The sequence below is a fragment of the Rhinoderma darwinii genome, chromosome 6, assembly GCF_050947455.1.
Source record: "Rhinoderma darwinii isolate aRhiDar2 chromosome 6, aRhiDar2.hap1, whole genome shotgun sequence".
Lineage (NCBI taxonomy): Eukaryota > Metazoa > Chordata > Amphibia > Anura > Rhinodermatidae > Rhinoderma > Rhinoderma darwinii.
The window spans coordinates 148,219,117-148,243,564 of NC_134692.1; positions in this window are offsets into that span (position 1 = coordinate 148,219,117).

The following is a 24,448-nucleotide window of genomic DNA, read 5'->3' on the forward strand; positions in this document are numbered from 1 at the left end:
CAGGGGGTAGGGCTGTATGTGGGGGCTATATGAGGAGCACTATCTACAGAGGGTAGAGCTGTAGGTGGGGGCTATATGTGCAGCACTATCTACAGGGGGTAGGGCTGTATGTGGGGGCTATATGAAGAGCACTATCTATAGGGGGTAGGGCTGCATGTGGGTGCTATATGTGCAGCACTATCTACAGGGGGTGGGGCTATATGTTGAGCACTATACATAGAGGCTGCTAAGGGGCCCGCAGCATGAGCTACAGCGCGTCGCCACTGAAGGGGTTGTTCCTACAAAATACATGCATCCCCTATCCACAGGATAGGGGATACATGTGGGTTTGCTGGGGCGCCCAGCCATAAGGAGAACTGAAAGTCCCCCGAAGTTCTCCATGACAAACCTCGGACTTCCAGGGTCTGTCGGCAGATCCATAGAAATGAATTGCGCACCGGTCGTGCTTGTGCGCATGCGTGACCAGCGCTCCTTTCATTTTTATTGAACTGCGCAGACCCCGGAAGTCCAAGGTTTGTCATGGAGAACTTCAGGGGACTTTCGATCCCCTGTTCTCATCGCTGCCAGCAATCACACATTTATCCCCTATCCTGTGGATAGGGGACACATCTCTATTGTAGGACAAACTATAGGCCGTTTTGGGGGGGGGGGGTTGGGGGCTGTATGGCGTTATCTACATTGGGGGGCTGTATGGCGTTATCTACAGGGGGTGCTGTGTGGTGGAATCTATAGGGAGGCACTATCTACAGGGGGGGGGTTGTGTGATACCCAGGGGAGGGGGCCCCCCAGTCAAAAGTTTGCTATGGGGCTCAGTCTTTCCTAGTTACGCCCCTGTATATGGGGGCTATATGCGCAACACTATCTACAGGGGGTGGAGGCTATATGCGGAGCACTATCTACAGGGGGTGGAGGCTATATGCGGAGCACTACTTACAGGGGGTGGAGGCTATATGTGGAGCACTATCTACAGGGAGCCATCTACAGGGGCTCTATTGGGGCAGTGCCTACAGGCGGCTCCATGTTGGGCACTGTCTACAGGGGGCTCTATGTGGGTCACTATCTACAGGGGGCACTGTGCATATGCGTATTGAACACAGTATATGGTGCTATTATAATCAGGGACACAGTGTTATTATAATTGGAGGTGCAGTGTATGGCGCTATTATATTTAGGGGCATAGTGTGTGGCACCATAAGAATTGTGTCTTTGTTTATAGGTGCAAGCAAAAATGTATAAAAAGTGAGAAGCTGAAGATGTCGGAGCGGAAAACTTCTGAAATGGGCCGAGCCGGGAGAAGTCATCATAGAGCTCTGGACCGGATGGTGAATCAATTAAAGGCGTCTTCCCATGAGACATTTATGGCACATCCGCAGTACTTGTCATAAATGCCAGATGGATGCGGGACCCACCGCTGGGACCCGCACCTCTCTCCAGAACGTGGCCCCCTAAACCCTGTTCTACCTCTGTGTGTTGCAGCTGAATGAGGTTTTTTTTTACCATGAAAAACTTTATATGGTCGTGAGTTACGTAAACAGCATAACTCGCGTAGCTACGCTTTTTACGTAAGTCTCATAACTTAATGGTAGTTACGTAAACATCGTAGCTCGCATGCTGCGCTGCTTCTGTAACTGCCATTCACTACTATTGGAGTTACGTAAACGGCGTAGATCCGCAAGTTATGCTGTTTACGTAACTCACGACCATATAACGTTTTTCATGGTCGGAATTCACCTCATTCAGCCGCAACACACAGAGGTAGAACAGGGTTTAGGGGACCCCGTTCTGGAGATGTCATAAATGTCTCTGATGGGAAAACCTCTTTACTGATTAGAGGCAGAATAAACATTTACATTAATATAGTCACTGTATGATCTGTAGTGAGATGATGGGTGGTATGATATTTTTTTTTTTTTGTGAGCCTGCTAGCAATGTAGAACAGCCGGGGGGGGGGGGGCGCCATTTCAATTTTCGCCTCAAGCAGCAAAAAAGCTAGAAACGGCCCAGGTTATGATACAAAATCTGTCAAGATTTAACTGTCCTTCAAAACAGTTTGAACCAGCGATTTTGAGAAGAAAACTGAAAAGTCAAATAAGGCCAATCAAATACAATAAACAAAAAAGCGATTTGGGAGATCAGTGAAAGTAAAGCAGTGGGAGATGCAGGGATTGGATTCACTTATGGAAGTCGTGAATGAGAGAAGTGATTTTTTTTAGAGGGCGTTCACCACCAGGTTAGTGTGGAATTGTGTCGTTTTCATCACAAGAACTCTGAGGGTCTGTTCACATGGCTTATTTTCAGACATTTTTTGGGGCATAAACGCCTCAAAAAACGGCTGAAAAACGGAAGCTGAATGCCTCCAAACATCTGCCCATTGATTTCAATGGGAAAAACTGCATTTTGCTTCCGACGGGGCGGTTTTTTACGCGGCCATTTGAAAAAACTGCGGGTAAGAAAACGCCCCGTAAAAAGAAGCGCATGTCACTTCTTGAGCCATTTTTGGAGCCGTTTTTCATTGTGTCAATAGAAAAATAGCTCCACAAACGGCCGCAACAAACGCCTTAGAAAAAATTTGTGGTTTAAAAAAACTACTGAAAATCGGAGGCTGTTTTCCCTTGAAAACAGCTCCATATTTTACAGCCGTTTTTGTTTCTGCGTGTGAACATACCTTTAGGGGCAGATTTATTAAGACACGTTACTCCAACTGTCTTTCAATTAAAACTGGCGTATGTAAGACGAGACAAATTTATTAAGAGGTGAACGCCTCTTACTAAATGTGTTGCATTTTTCAGCCAGTCATGCGTCACGATTGTGGCTGTGCGCCATCACCCCCCCCCCCCCATTGGTTATGATTATTGCCGCATGACATTGTATGAGCCGCTGCACACTGAGGGGACCCGGAGGAGTGGAGCGGTGAGCAGTATATTTCTTGTATTTCATTTAGTTTTTATTTAATTGTCTGATGGGGGTAGCTCGATTGGGGGGAGGAGGGAAGGTACACTATGCCCCACAGAGGGAAATCTAGCCGGAAACATTCCACTATAATTTACGCCTCCTTTCTGGCATAAATTATAAAACATTATAATTATGTATTATATATATAATAATACATTGTATAATAATACATTATAATTATAATACTTTTGTGAAGCCACGCCGGTATCCAGTCACCCAGTATCCAGTCACCCAGTATCCAGTCATCCGCTACCAATCCAAGTTCAGTACACAAATAAGCAGCAACAGTTTGTAGAGAGGCATCATGGAACTAAAGGCCGAAGCCCAATAGTCCGGCATGGAGGAAGTGCAGGGGTCAGGCATATTTAGGAAGCCAAAAAACAAAGGGGACATAGCACCCAATATATATACCTATGAATGTATAACTGACACGTATCTTCATAAAATATATAAATCTTTATTGGTACATAATAAATAACGATACGTGATAACAGAAATATTGAAAATGGTAAAATAAGTCAGATTCCAAGAACAGCATCAGAGTGGTATAGATGTAATAATACCTGAGAGTATACCGAAAAACCTATCCAGAGAAAATGATGCCATATACACATAGACACCATGTAATATAAAGGACATGTGCAGCTGTAAAAAACAGCATGAATACACAGCCCAAGCAAAAATTGTAATTATAGGTAAGTATTGATATGTATATACAGCCCTATTTGGAAAGCTATCAAATAGGGAAAGGGCATATCACCAAGGAGAATAAAGCATACCTATAGACATGGTGAAAGGAGATGGACATCAGCCTGGATATGGCACAGAAACAAAAGCACCTCGACGCGCGTTTCGCCTGGGACCGGCTTCGTCAGGAGGCTGACTACTATAAAATCACGGGGGCTTTTATAGAGGTACCGGGAGCACAAGAAAATGAGGTTCTCACCTGTGGGAAAACCGCAAATCGGCGCATAACGGCCATGATGATGAGCACCGCATCGCCGGAAGTGCCATGTGACTGCATGGTCGCAGAGACGTCTCGTCAGACGTTCATCACCAGGGTAACGCAGACAAACATTTTAGGCACTCTGGGATGCGGCGCTCTCAGCGCATGCGTCGCCAAGCATCTGTGCAGAAAACACACAGGTGAGAAGAGTATTGACTATAGACTAAGATTACCGTCCTGAAACACATATAAAACGGAACACATGATCCATAGATTACCGTCCTGAAACACATATAAAACGGAACACATGATCCATAGATTACCGTCCTGAAACACATATAGAATGAGACGCATGATCCATAGAAGTAGAGATATATAAATTGTATCAAATAATGCGTGAACAATGAATAATATATACATTATAAATATCTAGATATATATGGCTGTTCATCAAAAAGAACATATATTATAAGAATAAAAAAAAATATATATATATATGTACAAATGCAAAGATATGAAAAAATATATGGAAAAATATACACATACATATATATAATAGTATTAATAAATAAATAGATAAATAAAGATAAATAAATTAGACATGCAAAATTCAACAAACTCCTGAGTATTAGGGGAGCGATATCTCGAAACTATCAAGCTCTACACACACTTATAGATTATGCGGAAACTGAAGTTTCCCTCTCCAAATGGGTATTAGATGACTCCACTCTAACTTATGGGAATATACTGTGAGCGTTGGAGCAAGTCTATAAGTATTTACCATCTGCCAGGTATTTGGAAATGAGAATAAAGATATGTCACAGAGCAGACCTTACTCCTCAAGGGGTATCTGATGGGCATATATACTAACTCGAATTGCTTTAAATGTGGCAAGGCTGTTCCTTACCTAGCTACTGACATGGCGGACACCCATATATTTCTGATTTTTATGCACAGGATTAGCTGTATCTTCTGCTATAATATCAATCGTTGTTATTATCACAATGCCCTTGTCGCTTTGATGTTTCTGTTTCATTGTAAAATAATTGTTTATGGTGAAAATCACAATAAAAACATTTGTTAAAAAAAAAAATCGCATAAAAAACGCATGAAAAACGCATGTGGTGCAGACCCACTCCAAAGCAAAGAATTTGTTTAAAATCGCATCAAAAACCGCAGCAAAACCCTAACCCTAACCCCTAACCCTAACCCTTACCCCAACCCCTAACCCTAACCCTAAAAACAAAGAATTTGTTTAAATAAAGCATCAAAAACTGCCGCAAAACCCTAACCCCTAAACCTAACCCTAACCACAACCCCAACCCCTAACCCTAACCCTTGAAAACGTATAAAAAACGCATCAAAAATCGCATCAGAAACGCATTCAGTGTAAAACAAGAATTTACTTGAAAATCGCATCAAAAATCACATGAAAAATCGCATCAAAACGCATGTGGTGCAGACCCACTCCAAAACAAAGTATTTGTTTAAAATCGCATCAAAAACCGCAGCAAAACCCTAACCCCTAACCCTAACCCCTAACCCCAACCCCAACCCCTTTAAAATCGCATCAGAAACCGCAGCAAAACCCTAACCGTAACCCCAACCCTAACCCCAACCCCTAACCCTAACCCTAAAAGCAAAGAATTTGTTTAAAAATTGCATCAAAAACCACAGCAAAACCCTAACCCCTAACCCTAACCCCAAACCCAACCCGAACCCCTTACCCTAACCCTAAAAACAAAGAATTTGTTTAAAAATCGCATCAAAAACCGCAGCAAAACCCTAACCCCTAACCCCAACCCATAACCCTAACCCTAAAAACAAAGAATTTGTTTAAAAATTGCATCAAAAACCGCAGCAAAACCCTAACCCCTAATCCTAACCCTAACCCTAATCCCAACCCCAACCCCTACCTTATTCCTAACCCCAACACCAACCCCTAACCCTAACCCCAACCCCAACCCCAAACCCCAACCCCAACCCTAACCCTAAAAGCAAAGAATTAATCTAAAATCGCATCAGAAACCGCAGCAAAACCCTAACCCTAACCCCAACCCCAACCCCTAACCCTAACCCAAAAACCGCAGCAAAACCCTAACCCCTAATCCTAACCCTAACCACAACCACAACCCCAACCCCTAACCCTAGAAAACACATAAAAAAAACGCATAAAAAAATCGCATCAAAAACGCATGCAGTGTAAAACAAGAATTTGCTTAAAAATCGCATCAAAAATTGCAGCAAAAACCGCATCAAAAATGCATCAACAACCGCATCAGAAATGCATGCGGAGTAAAACAAGAATTTTCTTAAAAATCACATAAAAAATCGCAGCAAAAATGCATGAAAAACGCATGTGGTGCAGACCCACTCCAAAACAAAGAATTTGTTTAAAATTGCATCAAAAACGGCAGCAAAACCCTAACCCTAACCCTGACCCTAACCCCAACCCCAACCCCTAACCCTAACCCTAAAAACAAAGAATTTGTTTAAATAAAGCATCAAAAACTGCCGCAAAACCCTAACCCAAACCCCTAATCCTAACCCTAACCACAACCCCAACCCAAACCCCTAACCCTAACCCTTGAAAACGTATTAAAAACGCATCAAAAATCGCATCAGAAACGCATTCAGTGTAAAACAAGAATTTACTTGAAAATCGCATCAAAAATCACATGAAAAATCGCATCAAAAACGCATGTGGTGCAGACCCACTCCAAAACAAAGGATTTGTTTAAAATCGCATCAAAAACCGCAGCAAAACCCTAACCCTTAACCCTAACCCTAACCCCAACCCCAACCCCTAACCCTAAAAACATAGAATTTGTTTAAAAATTGCTTCAAAAACCGCAGCAAAACCCTAACGCCTAACCCTAACCCCTTACCCAACCCCTAACCCCAACCCCAACCCTAACTCGAACTCCAACCCCAACCCTAACCCTAACCCCAACCCCTAACCCTAACCCCAACCCCAACCCCCAACCCCAACCCCAACACTAATCCTAACCCTAAAAGCAAAAAATTTGTTTAAAATCGCATCAGAAACCGCAGCAAAACCCTAACCGTAACCCCAACCCTAACCCCAACCCCCAACCCTAACCCTAAAAGCAAAGAATTTGTTTAAAAATTGCATCAAAAACCGCAGCAAAACCCTAACCCCTAACCCTAACCCCAAACCCAACCCGAACCCCTTACCCTAACCCTAAAAACAAAGAATTTGTTTAAAAATCGCATCAAAAACCGCAGCAAAACCCTAACCCCTAACCCCAACCCAACCCATAACCCTAACCCTAAAAACAAAGAATTTGTTTAAAAATTGCAGCAAAAACCGCAGCAAAACCCAAACCCCTAATCCTAACCCTAATCCCAACCCCAACCCCTACCCTATTCCTAACCCCAACACCAACCCCTAACCCTAACCCCAACCCCAACCCCAAACCCCAACCCCAACCCTAACCCTAAAAGCAAAGAATTAATCTAAAATCGCATCAGAAACCGCAGCAAAACCCTAACCCTAACCCCAACCCCAACCCCAACCCCTAACCCTAACCCAAAAACCGCAGCAAAACCCTAACCCTAACCCCTAATCCTAACCCTAACCACAACCACAACCCCAACCCCTAACCCTAGAAAACACATAAAAAAACGCATAAAAAATCGCATCAAAAACGCATGCAGTGTAAAACAAGAATTTGCTTAAAAATCGCATCAAAAATTGCAGCAAAAACCGCATCAAAAACGCATCAAAAACCGCATCAGAAATGCATGCGGAGTAAAACAAGAATTTTCTTAAAAATCACATAAAAAATCGCATCAAAAACGCATGAAAAACGCATGTGGTGCAGACCCCCTCCAAAACAAAGAATTTGTTTAAAATTGCATCAAAACCGCAGCAAAACCCTAACACTAACCCCTAACCCTGACCCTAACCCCAACCCCAACCCCTAACCCTAACCCTAAAAACAAAGAATTCCCCTTAAGGACGCAGCCTAGTTTTGGCCTTAAAGGCAATGTGTTGCCAGAAAAACATGTTTGTTTTTTTTAATTAAACATTTAGTGTGTGGGTGATTAAACATTGTTCAAATTTTTTTTATTTTTTTCACTAGTCAGGAAATATTATAAATTGATTCTAATTTATAATATTACCCATTTCTGGTCACTAGATGGAGCTATTCCCAAAATTGCAGCATTGCAACATTGGGTGAAAAGCCCTCGCTCTAGTGAGCTCTCAGAATCCCCCCCTCCTTTATCCTGGCTAGTGCCGGGATAAACGAGGGGTTTGAACGGTGTAACCTCCTACACTGTGTGTCGCCATTTTTTGAGCTAACACACAGTGTAGTAGGTTTACATACAGTAGTAAACACACACAAACATGGAACATACATAAAAAATCGCATAAAAAACGCATGAAAAACGCATGTGGTGCAGACCCACTCCAAAGCAAAGAATTTGTTTAAAATCGCATCAAAAACCGCAGCAAAACCCTAACCCTAACCCCTAACCCTAACCCTTACCCCAACCCCTAACCCTAACCCTAAAAACAAAGAATTTGTTTAAATAAAGCATCAAAAACTGCCGCAAAACCCTAACCCCTAAACCTAACCCTAACCACAACCCCAACCCCTAACCCTAACCCTTGAAAACGTATAAAAAACGCATCAAAAATCGCATCAGAAACGCATTCAGTGTAAAACAAGAATTTACTTGAAAATCGCATCAAAAATCACATGAAAAATCGCATCAAAACGCATGTGGTGCAGACCCACTCCAAAACAAAGTATTTGTTTAAAATCGCATCAAAAACCGCAGCAAAACCCTAACCCCTAACCCTAACCCCTAACCCCAACCCCAACCCCTAACCCTAAAAACATAGAATTTGTTTAAATATTGCATCAAAAACCGCAGCAAAACCCTAACCCCTAACCCTAACCCCTTACCCTAACCCTAACCCCAACCCCAACCCTAACTCGAACTCCAACCCCAACCCCTAACCCTAACCCTAACCCCAACCCCAACCCCCAACCCCAACCCCAACACTAATCCTAACCCTAAAAGCAAAAAATTTGTTTAAAATCGCATCAGAAACCGCAGCAAAACCCTAACCGTAACCCCAACCCTAACCCCAACCCCTGACCCTAACCCTAAAAGCAAAGAATTTGTTTAAAAATTGCATCAAAAACCACAGCAAAACCCTAACCCCTAACCCTAACCCCAAACCCAACCCGAACCCCTTACCCTAACCCTAAAAACAAAGAATTTGTTTAAAAATCGCATCAAAAACCGCAGCAAAACCCTAACCCCTAACCCCAACCCATAACCCTAACCCTAAAAACAAAGAATTTGTTTAAAAATTGCATCAAAAACCGCAGCAAAACCCTAACCCCTAATCCTAACCCTAACCCTAATCCCAACCCCAACCCCTACCTTATTCCTAACCCCAACACCAACCCCTAACCCTAACCCCAACCCCAACCCCAAACCCCAACCCCAACCCTAACCCTAAAAGCAAAGAATTAATCTAAAATCGCATCAGAAACCGCAGCAAAACCCTAACCCTAACCCCAACCCCAACCCCTAACCCTAACCCAAAAACCGCAGCAAAACCCTAACCCCTAATCCTAACCCTAACCACAACCACAACCCCAACCCCTAACCCTAGAAAACACATAAAAAAAACGCATAAAAAAATCGCATCAAAAACGCATGCAGTGTAAAACAAGAATTTGCTTAAAAATCGCATCAAAAATTGCAGCAAAAACCGCATCAAAAATGCATCAACAACCGCATCAGAAATGCATGCGGAGTAAAACAAGAATTTTCTTAAAAATCACATAAAAAATCGCAGCAAAAATGCATGAAAAACGCATGTGGTGCAGACCCACTCCAAAACAAAGAATTTGTTTAAAATTGCATCAAAAACGGCAGCAAAACCCTAACCCTAACCCTGACCCTAACCCCAACCCCAACCCCTAACCCTAACCCTAAAAACAAAGAATTTGTTTAAATAAAGCATCAAAAACTGCCGCAAAACCCTAACCCAAACCCCTAATCCTAACCCTAACCACAACCCCAACCCAAACCCCTAACCCTAACCCTTGAAAACGTATTAAAAACGCATCAAAAATCGCATCAGAAACGCATTCAGTGTAAAACAAGAATTTACTTGAAAATCGCATCAAAAATCACATGAAAAATCGCATCAAAAACGCATGTGGTGCAGACCCACTCCAAAACAAAGGATTTGTTTAAAATCGCATCAAAAACCGCAGCAAAACCCTAACCCTTAACCCTAACCCTAACCCCAACCCCAACCCCAACCCCTAACCCTAAAAACATAGAATTTGTTTAAAAATTGCTTCAAAAACCGCAGCAAAACCCTAACGCCTAACCCTAACCCCTTACCCAACCCCTAACCCCAACCCCAACCCTAACTCGAACTCCAACCCCAACCCTAACCCTAACCCCAACCCCTAACCCTAACCCCAACCCCAACCCCCAACCCCAACCCCAACACTAATCCTAACCCTAAAAGCAAAAAATTTGTTTAAAATCGCATCAGAAACCGCAGCAAAACCCTAACCGTAACCCCAACCCTAACCCCAACCCCCAACCCTAACCCTAAAAGCAAAGAATTTGTTTAAAAATTGCATCAAAAACCGCAGCAAAACCCTAACCCCTAACCCTAACCCCAAACCCAACCCGAACCCCTTACCCTAACCCTAAAAACAAAGAATTTGTTTAAAAATCGCATCAAAAACCGCAGCAAAACCCTAACCCCTAACCCCAACCCAACCCATAACCCTAACCCTAAAAACAAAGAATTTGTTTAAAAATTGCAGCAAAAACCGCAGCAAAACCCAAACCCCTAATCCTAACCCTAATCCCAACCCCAACCCCTACCCTATTCCTAACCCCAACACCAACCCCTAACCCTAACCCCAACCCCAACCCCAAACCCCAACCCCAACCCTAACCCTAAAAGCAAAGAATTAATCTAAAATCGCATCAGAAACCGCAGCAAAACCCTAACCCTAACCCCAACCCCAACCCCAACCCCTAACCCTAACCCAAAAACCGCAGCAAAACCCTAACCCTAACCCCTAATCCTAACCCTAACCACAACCACAACCCCAACCCCTAACCCTAGAAAACACATAAAAAAACGCATAAAAAATCGCATCAAAAACGCATGCAGTGTAAAACAAGAATTTGCTTAAAAATCGCATCAAAAATTGCAGCAAAAACCGCATCAAAAACGCATCAAAAACCGCATCAGAAATGCATGCGGAGTAAAACAAGAATTTTCTTAAAAATCACATAAAAAATCGCATCAAAAACGCATGAAAAACGCATGTGGTGCAGACCCCCTCCAAAACAAAGAATTTGTTTAAAATTGCATCAAAACCGCAGCAAAACCCTAACACTAACCCCTAACCCTGACCCTAACCCCAACCCCAACCCCTAACCCTAACCCTAAAAACAAAGAATTCCCCTTAAGGACGCAGCCTAGTTTTGGCCTTAAAGGCAATGTGTTGCCAGAAAAACATGTTTGTTTTTTTTAATTAAACATTTAGTGTGTGGGTGATTAAACATTGTTCAAATTTTTTTTATTTTTTTCACTAGTCAGGAAATATTATAAATTGATTCTAATTTATAATATTACCCATTTCTGGTCACTAGATGGAGCTATTCCCAAAATTGCAGCATTGCAACATTGGGTGAAAAGCCCTCGCTCTAGTGAGCTCTCAGAATCCCCCCCTCCTTTATCCTGGCTAGTGCCGGGATAAACGAGGGGTTTGAACGGTGTAACCTCCTACACTGTGTGTCGCCATTTTTTGAGCTAACACACAGTGTAGTAGGTTTACATACAGTAGTAAACACACACAAACACGGAACATACATTTAAATCTCTTACCTGCTCCTGCCGCCGCGCCCGTCCGCTCCGTCTGCTGCCGCTGGTGCAAGTGCACAAGTCCGGAAGCCGCGACCGGAAGTAGTAATATTACTGTCCGGCCGCGACTTCCGGTCCACAGGAAAATGGCGCCGGACGGCGCCAATTTCAAATTGGACTGTGTGGGAGCGGCGCATGTGCAGTTCCCACACAGACGCCGTACACACAAGTGAATGGGACGGGAATGGGACGGGAGCCGTTCGCAGTCCCTATGGGACTGTGGCTGCCGTATTCCATGTCTGTATGTGTCGTTAATCGACACATACAGAAATGGAACAAAAAATGGCAGCCCCCATAGGGAAGAAAAAGTGTAAAAATAAGAAAAAGTAAAACACAAACACACAAATAAATATAAACGTTTTTAATAAAGCACTAACATCTTTAACATATAAAAAAATAATTTGTGATGACACTGTTCCTTTAAGGCTCAGAGCCCATTTTTCAAATCTGACATATTTCACTTTATGTGGTAATAACGTGGGAATGCTTAAACCTACCCAAGCGATTCTGAGATTGTTTTCTCGTGACACATTGGGCTTCATGTTCGTGGTAAAATTTGGTCGATATATTCAGTGTTTATTGGTGAAAAATTGCAAAATGTAGAGAAAATTTTGAAAAAATTGCATTTTTCAGAATTTAAATGCATCTGCTTGTAAAACAGACGGTTATACCACCCAAAATAGTTACTATTTCACACTTCCCATATGTCTACTTTAGATTGGCATCGTTTTTTGAACATTCTTTTATTTTTCTTGGACGTTACAAGGCTTAGAACATAAACAGCAATTTCTCATATTTTTAAGAAAATGTCAAATGCCTTTTATTTAAGGTACCTGTTCAGTTCTGAAGTGGCTTTGAGGGGCCTATGTATTAGAAACCCTGATAAAACACCCCATTTTAAAAACTAGACCCCTCAAAGTATTCAAAACAGCATTTAGAAAGTTTTTTAACCCTTCAGGCATTTCACAGGAATTAAAGCAAAGTGGAGGTGAACTTTGCAAATTTCATTTTTCTTGCGGAATTTCAATTTTATTCATTTTTTTTTCTGTAACACAGAAGGTTTTACCAGAGAAACACTACTAAATATGTATTGTCCAGATTCTGCCGTTTTTAGAAATGTCCCACATGTGGCTCTACTGTGCTCGTGGAATAGAATACAAGCCCTAGAAGCAAAGAAGCACCTAGTACATTTTGAGGCCTCTTTTTTATTAGAATATATTTTAGGCAGCATGCCAGGTTTGAAGAGGTGTTGAGGTGCCAAAACAGTAGGAATCCCCCAATAGTGACCCCATTTTGGAAACTACACCCCTCAAGGAATTCATTTATGGTTGTTGTTACCATTTTGACCGCACAGTTTTTTCACAGCACGTATTTGAATTGGGCTGTGAAATGAAAAAAATGTCATTTTTTCCAATAAAATGTCATTTGTGATCAAAATTTCTTAATTTCACAGGGAACCAAATACCCCATTTGTTTGCCCAATTTGTCCTTAGTGTGGCAATACCCCATATGTGGTGATAAACTGCCGTTTGGGCCCATGGGAGGCCTCAGAAGGAAAGGAGCGCTATATGTTTGTTGGAGTCCAGATTTTGCTGGATTGGTTTTCGGGTGCCATGTCGCATTAGCAGAGCCTCAGGGGTATCAAAGCAATGGAAACCCACCAAAAGTGACCTTATTTTGGAAACTACACCCCTCAAGGAATTCATTCATGGTTGTTGTTAGCATTTTGAGCACACAGTTTTTTCACAGCACGTATTTCAATTGGGCTGTGACATTAAAAAAATTACATTTTTTCCAATAAGATGTAATTTTTTATCAAAATTTCTTATTTTCACAGGGAACAAAATGCTCAATTTTGTTGCCCAATTTCTCCTGAGTGCAGCAATACCCCATTTGTGGCAATAAACTGCCGTTTGGGCCCATGGGAGGCCTCAGAAGGGAAGGAGCGCTGTGTGTTCTTTGGAGTCCAGATTTTGCTGGATTGGTTTTCGGCTGCCATGTCGCATTTGCAGAGCCCCAGAGGTATCAAAGCAATGGAAACCCACCAGAAGTGACCCCATTTTGGAAACTACACCCCTCAAGGAATTCATTTATGGGTAATGTGGCCATTTAGACCCCATAGTTTCTTCACAGAACTTATTTGAATTGGGCTGGGAATTAAAAAAATATATATTTTTCCAATAATATGTCATTTTAGCTCAAAAATTCTTATTTTCACAAGAAATAAAATACTCCATTTTGTTGCCCAATTTGTCCTGAGTGCGGCAATACCCCATTTGTGGTGATAAACTGCCGTTTGGGCCCATGGGAGGGCTCAGAAGGAAAGGAGCGCTATGTGTTTGTTGGAGTCCAGATTTTGCTGGATTGGTTTTCGGGTGCCATGTCGCATTTGCAGAGCCCCAGAGGTATCAAAGCAATAGAAACCAATCACAAATGACCCCATTTTGGAAACTACACCCCTCAAGGAATTCATTTATGGGTGTTGTGACTATTTTGACCCCATAGTTTTTTCACAGAACTAATTTGAATTGGGCTGGGAATGAAAACAAAATTATTTTTTTCAAATAATATGTAGTTTTGGCTGAAAATTTCTTATTTTCACAAGAAACAAAATACCCTATTCTGTTGCGCAATTTGTCCTGAGTGGCGCAATACCCCATTTGTTGTGATAAACTGCCGTTTAGGCCCATGGGAGGGCTCAGAAGGAAAGGACCACCATTTGGCCTACTGGGGATTTTCTAGTGCGAAGTCATGTATGCAGAAGCACCTGAGGTACCAGTACAGTTGAAACCCGCAAGAAGTGACCCCGTTTTAAAAACTACACCCTTAAGGCATTCATCTAGAGGTGTAGTGAGCATTTTGACCGGAGACCTACACCCCATAAACTGTAATGTGGGTTCTCCCGGGTATGGCAATACCCTACATGTGGCTGTTATCAGCTGCCTGGGCACACAGCAGGGCTCAGAGGGGAAAGACGAGGGGGGGATAAGCTGTGCGGAGTGCATCAGGGTAAGTAAAATTGGGGTAAATTATAAACCAAGGGATGTATGATAAATTTTAAAACAATCTTTCATACAGAGCTCTGGTTATTCGGGACACGTGTCACATTAATATATTGTGTCATCCATTATCGCCCTCTTATAGCAGACTTTGCACCTCTTTTTTCCCTTCTTGCCAGTTTGGGGAACTTCCCCTGGAAAGTGTTGCCGCCCTGGTACGATGCGTGTGGCCCCGCTTCCAGAAGTACTGGGTGCCCCCCCTTCTTGGTCCCTAAAGATTAGGTTCTTGATAATCACCTCTTGAAATTCCTGGAAAGTTCCCGTCTGGCCTGCACATCGATGTAGCACGTACGCATTGTACAAAGCCATCTGTATGATGTGCCCGGCCAGCTTATTATACCACACCGCAAGGCGCTGTAGGGCTTCAGGGCTTGATCTAACAAGTCCATCCCTCACATGTACCTATTGTAGTCCAGGATGCAGGATGCAGTCTGGTTTGGGGGTGTCCTTCCCTTCATATATCCTAAATTTGTAGGTATACCCTGATGCACTCTCGCAGCTTATACATCTTCACGCCATACCTTGCCCTCTTACCCGGCAGGTACTCGCGGAATTGAACCCTCCCTTTAAAATGTACCAGGGACTCATCAATAGAAATACACTTCTCGGGGTGTATGCTTGGGAAAACTGGGCACTGGAACGGTCTAATAGGGGTCTCCGTTTATACAAACGGTCAAAACTGGGGTCATCTCGGGGTGGGCACGGCTCATTATCAGTATAATGTAAGAAGCGAAGTATTGCCTCATTTATTTATTTTTTTAGGTTCCAGTTCAGTTCTGAAGTTGCTTTGAGGGGCCCATATATTAGAAACCCCTATGAAATACCCCATTTTAGAAACTAGACCCCTCAAAGTATTCACAACAGCATTTAGAAAGTTTATGAACCCTTTAGGTGTTTCACAAAAATGTAGAGCAAAGTAGAGGTGAAATTAAAATTATTTTTTTTGTCAGAAAATCCTCTTTATACCATTTTTTTTATAACACAAAAGGATTTATCAGTGAAACGCATCTCAATACGTATTGCCCAGATTCTGCAGTTTTGAGAAATATCCCACATGTGGCCCTAGTGCGGTAATGGACTAAAGCACCGGCCTCCGAAGCAAAGGAGCCCTCCGTCGGATTATGAGACCTCTTTTTTATTAGGCGCCATGTCCGGTTTGAAGAGGTCTTGTGGTGCCAAAACAGTGGAAACCCCCCAAAAGTGACCCAAATTTGGAAACTAGACCCCTTGAGGAATCCATTGTAGTTTTCTTGGGGTGCATGCAGCTTTTTGATCAGTTTTTATTCTATTTTTAGGTGGCGTGGTGACTAAAAAACAGCAATTCTACTATTGTTTTTTTATTCTATTTTTTTTACAGCGTTCACCGTGCGGTATAAATGACAGTCACGTTATTCTGCGGTGATACGATTACGGCGATACCAGATGTTTATAGTTATTACAGCGTCTCCGTGCGCTATAAATGACATATTCACTTTATTCTGCGGGGCGATACGATTACGGCGATACCAGATATTTATAGTTTTTTTATGTCTTATGGCGTTTGCACAATAAAATACGTTTTGTAAACAATCATTCACTTTTGGTGTTTCCTTATTCTAAGAGCCAGAACTTTTTTATTTTTCAATCAATCAAGCCGTGCGAGGACTTATTTTTTGCGTAACGAACTGTAGTTTCGATCAGCACCATTTTTCGGTACATGCGACTTTTTGATCTCTTTTTATTCCATTTTTTGGGAGGTGAAGTGACCAAACAATTGTGATTGTGGTACGGTTTATTATTATTTTATTTTACGGCGTTCACCGCGCGGGATAAATAACGAAATAGTTTTGTAGTTCAGGCCGTTACGGACGCGGCAAAACCAATTATGTATAGTTTATTTGTTTGTTTATATATTTTTATTAATAATAAATGACTGATAAGGGAAAAAGGGGGATTTTTACTTTTATTACTTTTAAATCTTTTATTTTCTTATTTTTACACATCTTTTTTTAACTTTTTTTTTACTGTATTACTTTGTCCCACTAGGGGACTTGAGGGCAGGAGGCCCTGATCGCTATTCTAATACACTGCACTACATGCGTAGTGCAGTGTATTAGAACTGTCAGCTACTCACTGACAGCAAGCATAGTGGGTCCTGACGTTGACGCCATTGTTTGGTGTCCGGTTGCCATAGTCACCATCGCCGGCCGCTATCGCGTAGCAGGCCGGCGATGGCAGCTTAACCCCTAAAAAGCTGCGATCTCTATAGAACACGGCTTTTAAGGGGTTAATCAGCGGGGACACAGCGATCGGTCCCCGCTGTAGGAGCTGTGACAGCTGCTGAACAAGACAGCAGCGTCACAGCTCCTGTATGTGTCGGGAGGACGGCCGAAACGGCCGTTACTCCCGTGACGTACTATTACGTCATGGAGCGCGAACGATACAGCTGCCATGACGTAATAGTACGTCAAGGAGCGGGAAGGGGTTAAATAAAGCATCAAAAACTGCCGCAAAACCCTAACCCTAACCCCTAATCCTAACCCTAACCACAACCCCAACCCCAACCCCTAACCCTAAAAACAAAGAATTTGTTTATAAATTGCATCAAAAACCGCAGCAAAACCCTAACCCTAACCCCTAACCCTAACCCTAATCCCAACCCAAACCCCTAACCCTAACCCTAAAAACAAAGAATTTGTTTAAAAATCGCATCAATAACCGCAGCAAAACCCTAACCCCAACCCCTAATCCTAACCCAAACCACAACCACAACCCCAACCCCTAACCCTAACCCCAACCCCAACCCATAACTCTAACCCAAACCCCACCCCAACCCCCAACCCCAACACCTAATCTAACCCTAACACTAACCCCTACTGCAACCCCAACCGTAACCTAACCCCAACCCCAACCACAACCCCAACCCCTAACCCTAACCCCAACCCCAAGCCCCAACCCCAACCCTAACCCTAAAAGCAAAGAATTTGTTTAAAAATTGCATCAAAAACCGCAGCAAAACCCTAACCCCTAACCCTAACCCCTAATCCTAACCCTAACCACAACCCCAACCCCAACCCCTAACCCTAACCCCAACCCTAACCCTAATCCCAAGCCCAACCCCTTATCCCAACCCCAACCCCAACCCCTAACCCTAAAAACAAAGAATTTGTTTAAAAATCGCATCAACAACCGGAGCAAAACCCTATACCTAATCCCACACCCTAACCCCTAACCCTAACCCTAGCCCCAACCCCAACCCCTAACCCTAAAAACAAAGAATTTGTTTAAAAATTGCATCAACAACCGCAGCAAAAACCTAACCCTAACCCCAACCCCTAAACCTAACGCTAACCCCAACCCCAACCCCCAACCCTAACCCTAACCCCAACCCCAACCATACCCCTAAACCTAACCCTAACCCCTAATCCTAACCCTAACCTCAACCCCAACCCCAACCCCTAACTCCAACCCCAACCTCAACCCCAACCCTAACCCTAACCCCAACCCCAACCCAAACACCTATACCTAACCCTATCCCTAACCCTAACCAAAACCCCAACCCCCAACCCGAACCCCTAATCTAACCCTAACCCTAACCCCAACCACAACCCAGACCCCAACCCTAACCCCAACCTCTAACCCTAACCCCAACCCTAACCCTAACCCTAACCCTAAAAGCAAAGAATTTGTTTAAAAATCGCATCAAAAACCGCAGCAAAACCCTAACTCTAAACCCTAACCCTAACCCCAACCCCAACCTCTAACCCTAAAAACAAAGAATTTGTTTAAAAATCGCATCAAAAACCGCAGCAAAATCCTAACCCTAACCCCTAATCCTAACCACAACCCCAACCCCAACCAGTAACCCTAACCCTAACCCCAACCCCAACCCTAACCCCAACCCCTAACTGTAACCCTAACCCTAACCCTAACCCTAACCCTAACCCAACCCCTAATCTAACCCTAACCCCAACCCCAATCCCAACCCAAACCAACCCCAACCCATAAACCTAACCCTAACCCTAACCCCTAATCCTAACCCTAACCTCAACCCACACCCCTAACCCCAACCCCAAACTCAACCCCAACCCTAACCCTAACCCCAACTTCAACCCCAACTCAAACCCCTAAAACTTTTCCTAACCCTAACCACAACCCCAACCCCCAACCCCAACCCCTAATCTAACCCTAACCCCAACCCTAACCCCAACCCTAACTCCAACCCCAACCCCTAACCCTAACCCCAACCGCAATCCTAACCTTAACCCTAACCCTAAAAACAAAGAATTTGTTTAAAAATCGCATCAACAACCGCAGGAAAACCTTAACCCTAATCCCAAACCCTAACCCCTAACTCTAACCCTAGCCCCAACCCCAAGCCCTAACCCTAAAAACAAAGAATTTGTTTAAAAATCGCATCAACAACCGCAGCAAAACCCTAACCCTAACCCCAAACCCTAAACCTAACCCTAACCCCAACCCCAACCCCCAACCCTAACCCTAACCCCAACCCCAACCCAACCCCAACCCCTAAACCTAACCCCTAATCCTAACCCTAACCTCAACCCCAACCCCAACCCCTAACCCCAACCCCAACCTAAACCCCAACCCTAACCCTAACCCCAACCCCAACCCAAACCCCTAAACCTAACCCTATCCCTAACCCTAACCAAAACCCCAACCCCCAACCCCAACCCCTAATCTAACCCTAACCCCAACCCCAACCCAGACCCCAACCCTAACCCCAACCCCAACTCCTAACCCCAACCCCAACCCTAAAAGCAAAGAATTTGTTTAAAAATCGCATCAAAAACCGCAGCAAAACCCTAACCCTAAACCCTAACCATAACCCCAACCCCAACATCTAACCCTAAAAACAAAGAATTTGTTTAAAAGTCGCATAAAAAACCGCAGCAAAATCCTAACCCTAACCCCGAATCCTAACCACAACCCCAACCCCAACCACTAACCCTAATTCTAACCCAAACCCCAACCCAAACCCTAACCCCAACCCCAACCCCTAACCGTAACCCTAACCCTAACCCCAACCCCAACCCCTAATCTAACCCTAACCCCAATCCCAACCCAAACCAACCCCAACCCCTAAACCTAACCCTAACCCCTAATCCTAACCCTAACCTCAACCCCAACCCAAACCCTAACCCTTACCCCAACCCTAACTCCAACCCCAACCCTAACCCTTACCCTAACCCTAAAAGTAAAGAATTTGTTTAAAATTGCATCAGAAACCGCAGAAAAAACCCTAACCCTAACCCCTAACCCTAACCCCAACCCCAACCCCTAACCCTAAAATCAAAGAATTTGTTTAAAAACTGCATCAAAAACCGCAGCAAAAACCTAACCCTAACCCCTAACCCTAACCCTAACCCCAACGCCAACCCCTAACCCTAACCCTAAAAACAAAGAATTTGTTTAAAAATCGCATCAAAAACCGCATCAAAACCCTAACCCCAACCCCTAATCCTAATCCGAACCCCAACCCCCAACCCCTAATCTAACCCTAACCCCTACCCCAACCCCAACCGTAACCCTAACCCCAACCCCAACCACAACCCCAACCCCTAACCCCAACCCCAACCCCCAACCCCAACCCTAACCCTAAAAGCAAAGAATTTGTTTAAAAATTGCATCAAAAACCGCAGCAAAACCCTAACCCTAACCCCTAAACCTAACCCTAAACCCAACCCCAACCCCTAACCCTAAAAACAAAAAAATTTGTTTAAAAATCGCATGAAAAACCGCAGCAAAACCCTAACCCCTAATCCTAACCCTAACCACAACCCCAACCCCAACCCCTAAGCCTATCCCCAACCCCAACCCAAACACCCAACCCCTAATCTAACCCTAACCCCTACCCCAACCCCAACCGTAACCCTAACCCCAACCCCAACCACAACCCCAACCCCTAACTCTAACCCCAACCCCCAACCCTAAACCCTAACCCTAAAAGTAAAGAATTTGTTTAAAAATTGCATCAAAAACCGCAGCAAAACCCTAACCCTAACCTCTAACCCTAACCCTAACCCTAACCCTAAACCCAACCCCAACCCCTTACCCTAAAAACAAAAAATTTGTTTAAAAATCGCATGAAAATCCGCAGCAAAACCCTAACCCCTAACCCTAACCCCAACCCCAACCCCCAACCCTAACCCCAACCCCAACCCAACACCAACCCCTAAACCTAACCCTAACCCTAACACCTAATCCTAACCTCAACCCCACCCCCTAACCACAACCCCAACCTCAACCCCAACCCTAACCCTAACCCCAACCCCAACCCAAACCCCTAAACCTAACCCTATCCCGAACCCTAACCAAAATCCCAACCCCCAACCCCAACCCCTAATCTAACCCTAACCCTAACCCCAACCCCAACCCAGACCCCAACCCTAACCCCAACCCCAACCCCAACCCCTAACTCTAACCCCAACCCCAACCCCCAACCCTAACCCTAACCCCAACCCCAACCCAACCCCAACCCCTAAACCTAACCCTAACCCCTAATCCTAACCCTAACCTTAACCCCAACCCCAACCCCTAACCCCAACCCCAACCTCAACCCCAACCCTAACCCTAACCCCAACCCCAACCCAAACCCCTAAACCTAACCCTATCCCGAACCCTAACCAAAATCCCAACCCCCAACCCCAACCCCTAATCTAACCCTAACCCTAACCCCAACCCCAACCCAGACACCAACCCTAACCCCAACCCCAACCCCAACCCCAACCCCTAACCCTAACCCCATCCCCAACCCCCAACCCTAACCCTAACCCCAACCCCAACCCAACCCCAACCCCTAAACCTAACCCTAACCCCTAATCCTAACCCTAACCTCAACCCCAACCCCAACCCCTAACCCCAACCCCAACCTAAACCCCAACCCTAACCCTAACCCCAACCCCAACCCAAACCCCTAAACCTAACCCTATCCCTAACCCTAACCAAAACCCCAACCCCCAACCCCAACCCCTAATCTAACCCTAACCCCAACCCCAACCCAGACCCCAACCCTAACCCCAACCCCAACTCCTAACCCCAACCCCAACCCTAAAAGCAAAGAATTTGTTTAAAAATCGCATCAAAAACCGCAGCAAAACCCTAACCCTAAACCCTAACCCTAACCCCAACCCCAACATCTAACCCTAAAAACAAAGAATTTGTTTAAAAGTCGCATAAAAAACCGCAGCAAAATCCTAACCCTAACCCCGAATCCTAACCACAACCCCAACCCCAACCACTAACCCTAATTCTAACCCAAACCCCAACCCAAACCCTAACCCCAACCCCAACCCCTAACCGTAACCCTAACCCTAACCCCAACCCCAACCCCTAATCTAACCCTAACCCCAATCCCAACCCAAACCAACCCAAACCCCTAAACCTAACACTAACCCCTAATCCTAACCCTAACCTCAACCCCAACCCAAACCCTAACCCTTACCCCAACCCTAACTCCAACCCCAACCCTAACCCTTACCCTAACCCTAAAAGTAAAGAATTTGTTTAAAATTGCATCAGAAACCGCAGAAAAAACCCTAACCCTAACCCCTAACCCTAACCCCAACCCCAACCCCTAACCCTAAAATCAAAGAATTTGTTTAAAAACTGCATCAAAAACCACAGCAAAAACCTAACCCTAACCCCTAACCCTAACCATAACCCCAACGCCAACCCCTAACCCTAACCCTAAAAACAAAGAATTTGTTTAAAAATCGCATCAAAAACCGCAGCAAAACCCTAACCCCAACCCCTAATCCTAATCCGAACCCCAACCCCCAACCCCAACCCCTAATCTAACCCTAACCCCTACCCCAACCCCAACCGTAACCCTAACCCCAACCCCAACCACAACCCCAACCCCTAACCCTAACCCCAACCCCAACCCCCAACCCCAACCCTAACCCTAAAAGCAAAGAATTTGTTTAAAAATTGCATCAAAAACCGCAGCAAAACCCTAACCCTAACCCCTAAACCTAACCCTAAACCCAACCCCAACCCCTAACCCTAAAAACAAAAAAATTTGTTTAAAAATCGCATGAAAAACCGCAGCAAAACCCTAACCCCTAATCCTAACCCTAACCACAACCCCAACCCCAACCCCTAAACCTATCCCCAACCCCAACCCAAACACCCAACCCCTAATCTAACCCTAACCCCTACCCCAACCCCAACCGTAACCCTAACCCCAACCCCAACCACAACCCCAACCCCTAACTCTAACCCCAACCCCCAACCCTAAACCCTAACCCTAAAAGTAAAGAATTTGTTTAAAAATTGCATCAAAAACCGCAGCAAAACCCTAACCCTAACCTCTAACCCTAACCCCTAACCCTAACCCTAAACCCAACCCCAACCCCTAACCCTAAAAACAAAAAAATTGTTTAAAAATCGCATGAAAATCCGCAGCAAAACCCTAACCCTAACCCCTAACCCTAACCCCAACCCCAACCCCTAACCCCAACCCCAACCCAACACCAACCCCTAAACCTAACCCTAACCCTAACCCCTAATCCTAACCTCAACCCCACCCCCTAACCACAACCCCAACCTCAACCCCAACCCTAAGCCTAACCCCAACCCCAACCCAAACCCCTAAACCTAACCCTATCCCAAACCCTAACCAAAATCCCAACCCCCAACCCCAACCCCTAATCTAACCCTAACCCTAACCCCAACCCCAACCCAGACCCCAACCCTAACCCCAACCCCAACCCCTAACCCTAACCCCAACCCCAACCCCAACCCTAACCCTAGCCCTAAAAGCAAAGAATTTGTTTAAAAATCGCATCAAAAACCGCAGCAAAATCCTAACCCTGACCCCTAATCCTAACTACAACCCCAACCCCAACCACTAACCCTAACCCTAACCCCAACCCCAACCCCTAACCCTAAACCCTAACCCTAACCCCAACCCCAACCTCTAACCCTAAAAACAAAGAATTTGTTTAAAAATCGCATCAAAAACCGCAGCAAAATCCTAACCCTAACCCCTAATCCTAACTACAACCCCAACCCCAACCACTAACTCTAACCCTAACCCCAACCCCAACCCAAACCCTAACCCCAACCCCAACCCCAACCCCTAACCGTAACCCTAACCCTAACCCCAACCCCAACCCCTAATCTAACCCTAAACCCAACCCCAACCCCAATCCCAACCCCAACCCCCAACCCCTAATCTAACCCTAACCCCTACCCCAACCCCAACCGTAACCCTAACCCCAACCCCAACCACAACCCCAACCCATAACCCTAACCCTAACCCCAACCCCAACCCCCAACCCCCAACCCGAACCCTAACCCTAAAAGCCAAAAATTTGTTCAAAAATTGCATAAAAAACCACAGCAGAACCCTAACCCTACCCCTAACCCTAACCCCTAACCCTAACCCTAAACCCAACCCCAACCCTTAACCCTAAAAACAAAAAAATTGTTTAAAAATCGCATAAAAAATCCGGAGCAAAACCCTAAACCTAATCCCTAATCCTAACCCTAACCACAACCCCAACCCCTAACCCTAACCCTTGAAAACGT